The sequence below is a fragment of the Humulus lupulus genome, chromosome 1, assembly GCF_963169125.1.
Source record: "Humulus lupulus chromosome 1, drHumLupu1.1, whole genome shotgun sequence".
Lineage (NCBI taxonomy): Eukaryota > Viridiplantae > Streptophyta > Magnoliopsida > Rosales > Cannabaceae > Humulus > Humulus lupulus.
The window spans coordinates 307,833,281-307,838,962 of NC_084793.1; positions in this window are offsets into that span (position 1 = coordinate 307,833,281).

Sequence of the window (5,682 nt, forward strand, 5' to 3'; positions counted from 1 at the left end):
AAACTTGCTTGTTTATCTTCGATCTTGTCTTTCTAGCTCTTATTTTCTCATTATATTTCTAATTTCCGAAAAACTCGGTAACATACTTAGTATTATCCATATAGTCTTTACCTTTTGTTCTCGTTTATTTTTTACAAGTCAAAAAGTTTTAGTAAAAATAAATGAGAATAAAAGAGTAAAACTCAATTGTTAAGGAGCAAGTTTTGTTCTCTAATGAATTTTTCTTAATAATTGTTGTGACTTTGGAAGAGAATAAAAGACATTCCCTAAATCCTCTCATAGGTGCTAATGAAGAAAGAAATAAAGAGGGTAGAGTACATAGTTTACTATAAGAATTGCATATTCACAATTCAAATTTTAAAATCCACCATGTTTCCGATTTTTCATGCTTGAAAAAAAAGAAATTAAGAGCTACCATTAGAAAGAGGTCATTCACAAGATGAAATAAGAATGAATATTGCAAATTGAATTTGGTTTGGGTTTCTACTACTTTAATAGTAATATAAATAAATAAGTAAAAACTTCAAATAATTTGCCAACCCTTTCTGATATAATAGCTTTTTTAGATGTTGAAACTGGTCGTTATTCTGCTGTCCTTACCTTGTGGAGCATATTATGGGCCTGAATTAGAACATGGCTAACGCTGTAAAGTATGGGTCAGAATATAACTTTCAAGCCCATTTTTGTGCATAAATGGGCCTAACATGGATGACTTTCTATGTTTATAGATAGAAAATAAATGCCACAAAATGTAGTAAATTTTTCAAAAAGAAAAAGTTTAAAATATGAGAATTTCATAAAATATAAAAAAAAAATTAATTACCATATTTTTACACAAAACTCTCTCACACTCTCTCGTCATCTCCTATCTCTTTCACGATCTCTCTTTATTTTCTCATTTCTCCCTCTCTCCTTCCCCATTTGGTTCTTTCTTCTTAGCCCTCCACCAAAGACACTACCTCGGCCCTCTGCCGGCGACGCAGCCCCCCAACCCCCTTTGGTTCTTCTTCTTCCTCTTCTTCTTCTCCTTCTTGTTGTTGTTGCTGCTTTAATGTTATTCTTTTTGTTGTTCTTCTTCTTTTCCACATTTGATTTTGCACTTTAGTTCCGATTTTTTTTCCAGCCCTAACTGTAACCCATTACCATCATGATTTGCTTAAGTTTTTTTGTTCAAATCTAATTTTTTTCCCGACCTGTTTAAGTAACCAAGTATCATGACGGCTTATTCTTTTTATTCATATTTGATTTTGTTCAGACCTAGCTATAACTAACTACAATAACGATCAATTTAATTTTTTTTTTGTTTATATCTGATTTTATTTTCACTTAACTAAGTAACCAAGTACCATGTCTACTGATTCTTTTTTTTTTCTAGATCTAGTTTTTTTTTTCAAACATAACTATAACCAGTTACGATTATGATCATTTTAGATTTTTTGTTAGGATTTAATTTTTTTCCAAGTCTGGATAAGTAGTTACCTTCACGATCAATTTATTTTATTTTTTTCATATCTGTTTTTTTTCTTTTTCAGATTTGACTAAGTAACCAGTTACAATCCAGTTGTTATTTTGATAGTGGTACATTACTAAAAAAATTAAAATTATTTTTGTAGTTGTAACCAGTTACCACCATATCTCTTAAAAAATAAAAATGATTTTGATAGTGGTAACAAGTTACCACACATCACTAAAAAATTGACAGTGGCATACGATTACTACCACATCAAAAAAAAAAAAATTGTTTTGGCAGTGGTAACTGGTTACTGCGAAGAAAATGTTGAAGAAAATAAAAAATAGAAGAAAATAAGAATAAAAAGCATGGTGAAGAAGGTCTTAGTTTTTGTTTTTCAAAAAGTAATGTAAAAAAATATTTTATAAAATATGAATGATAAAAAATATTACAAATAAATTAAAATTATAAAAATAACCTCAAAACATATTAAAACTAGCTACTAAAATTGTATAAAATTAGAAAATGGTATACAAATAAAATGTTACAAACATATGGGAAAAAAATCCCATAAAAATGTATACAAAAAAAAATACGCCAAAAGAAATTTAAGAAAAAAACTACCATATTTTTCAAAGTTAAAAAAAATCTCACGGTGTAATTTCCTCTTTACAAATATTGATTTACATTATTACACTTCAACAAATAATAATTGGTATTGTCCTTACTATTTATATAAATATAAATATAAATAGAAAAATTCAATAGTAAGATATGATTTTCATATTATTAGTCACAATCCAAACCATTTATTCATATTGTATCCTTCAATTATAATCATTCATCACATCATATATTTTAAAATGAATGATAGGGATGTTATATATATATATATACAACTGTCAAATTTTTATATTTTATATTGAGAAATTTTATAGTAGGGATGTCAGTTTAGTCCTTATCGGTAGGGGAATTTCTATTTCCGGCATGTAAATAAATTATAACCCAATTTTTTATATGACGTTGTACACTATAGTTATAATAGGCACCCCACCAGTTTTCAAGATATTATGAATAATTTATGAAGCATAATACAGGGTTGAAATAATCAATTACACTAATATTTTTTTTATACGCGTGCAACTAACTATTTTGAACTCTAATTTTTGGTATTGTAAAATATTTAGAATTTTTTGAAAACTAATCGAGTACCTACTATAATTACAATATACATCATTATATAAACATTCCAAAAATAGAAATATTCCTAAGGCTAAACTAGCACACCTACTATATAATTTCCATATATATAATATTTTTTTTTTTTTGAGAAAAACAAAGAGAGGAGTAGTAACTAGTGTGCGGTCAAGAAGAATAATCCTATATATATTTATATGAATTGAATGATCAACCATGTTTCACACTACATTATCCATAAACCATGTACGTATACCTCACATAGTTATAGTTGAACAAATCAGAGTTTCTTATCCTATCCTATGTTTGTTTGTTATTATTTTTTGGATTTTTCTAATTATATTAAAATTTGTTCACTAAAAAACAAAAACAACCTAATATTACTCCAATACTATTTTAGCTCCATTGTTCAATTAAATTACTTGCAAGATACTCTATTTTGCAAAATTATAAAATGTAAAAAAAATTGAGTTCGAGCTAAATATTATAACTATTATAATATTCTTAAATTATATTCAAGTAATTTATTAATTAAATAGTTAAATGTTAAAATTCAAAGTAAAAAAAGCTCTAATTAAAATATATAAAAAAATAATCTCTCTATTTCCCTTTCCTCATTGATCTCTATCTTTCCTCCCTCTATTTTTAAAAGGAAAATTTTAAGAGTTTTTTAAAAAAAAAATTAAGGAAATTTTTAGGAGTTTTGAAGGGGTTGTTTTCAATCTTTGTTAAAAAAAGATGAGACAGAACTGGGCTAAAACTATATTATTAATTCTTTTATATATATATATATAATGTAAACTATATTTTAATTAGTTTATCTTTTGTAATTTGGTTGAGTAATTTTTTGAACAAAACTCAAAACTAAAAAAGAAAATTGGTTGGTAATTCCAGAAGGGGATGATTTATGAAATTAATTATAGCTTTTGCTTTTGTTGTTTATTTTGCTTAATTTTTTTATTGATAAAAAAATATATCTTTTGGAATATTTAATTTATGAAATGCATGTATTCCAAAAATATTCGAGCAAGGGAGGAAGTATATATAACATTTGTCACCGCAGAGAAATTAGGCCTTTGTTGCCCTATATGTGACCAAACAATACATTTATAATTTGATTAATATTAATTGAAGAGTACAATAATTTATAAACAGCAATATATTTGTATATATCAATTTCAACATTGTCCTATTTTCTTGTATAAATCTCATCATATAATAAAAGCTGTACAAAATTTATGATAAGCCAAATTTATAACAGAAACACATCATTTCAATAAAATCACGTGCATGGACAAAATAATATGTTCAGATCTAACCAGAACCTCTTATATACATATATATATATATATATATATATATTAGTCATATATATATATGCCATGTTAATTAAAGACAATAAAAAAAACATACCCAGCCGACATCTAAATGAATTTTTTTTTTTTATCTTTTTAACCTTTATGAATTTTCTTTAGATTTAATCTTATTTTTGGACACATATATACTGTTTTCCATCACATATTATTTATTGAGTACGAACTCTCTCACCAACTTCATTAAACATCTGAGTGTTTTTGCATAGGTCCAAAAGAATGTTATACTCAGATAATCATAAATTATATATATATATATATATATATATAGAGCCCCACTTGGGTGGAGACTATTTTAGCATTTAAATAAATTTTTTTTTATGATGGTGTACATTGTAGTCATTTAAGATATTTTGTAATTTTTTAATAAATTCTGAATAGTTTACATTACCGAAAACAATATTCAAACAGTTGAATTTTTATACATGCATGCAAAAAAATAAACACGCATGTGCAACAACTTTATTTCGACACTGTAAATTATTCAGAATTTCTTGAAAATTTGCAGGATGTTTTAAATTACTACAATGTACAACGTCATAAAAAAATTGAAAAAAAAAATTATTTAGGTACCAAAAAAGTGACTGCACCAAAGTGCTCCCTATTTATATGTATATAACAAGCATATTATTGTTCGATAGTTAATTATATAGCATGGCCATCACTAATAATAATTTTGACATTTAAATGTATAAAATTTTTGTTAACGCCGTTTTTCGTCAACTTAAACAGTAGAGCAATTAAGCAAATGGAAAATGGAGTGCATGAATTTAAAGAGGAAGACAAGAAGGTTTTTACGTGGTTCAGCAGTTAATTCTGCCTAGTTCACGAGTCTATGTTATTAAGACTTTGAGTTTTCTGGAAATTCTTCAAAGATGAATTACCCAGAGCTTTCTCCCCAAAAATTAGAAATCAGAATTCGATCATTTACAAGTGGTCATTCCTTCTCTATTTATAGGGAAGGTCACAGAGTTTATTCCCACATATTTCGAGAAGATATTCTGTATATCAATTGAAATAATGATATTAAATGCAATATCTCCTATATATATGGAAACGCCCCATGAAAATCAGGAACGGATAACAGATTAATTGATATCCCTTAAATTAGGGGATTAAATAACAATAAACACGTTCACACGTAATAGGTTATTTCAGATGAATTATCCAATCTTCGAGATTGGCCATTAGCATTGACTCTTTCGAGACCAAGAGTCATTCACGAGATTGCCACCCCAACTTCGTGCTATGCTCGGGGCATGTGGATGTCGACGAAGCTGCTACATCCGAGCTTGTACTTCCCGAGTTCAAGCTATCTCGCCTGAAGGCAATTGGTGAAAAATATGTTTAAGTGTCATGCCGTGCGAGCTCAAAACATATTCGAGGTTACACATCTTCGAGCTTTTGAGGTCGGCAATTACAGTAGAGCGGTCTGACTAAAGGATCAAATGACGACCATGCATACTTTGAGCTCACACTGGTCGAGCCCAGCTTTCGGGATCAAGACTCCTTATCTCGAAATCTGGGTATAACATTTTGCCTCCTCAAAAGTATTAGTTCGAATCTCATGAGAATGAAACTTTTGAACTGCCCTTTTGGGAAACTGAGCCATCCTTTGTACTCAAGTGTGGACATGCGTCAGGTGGATATTGGAAGATCAGA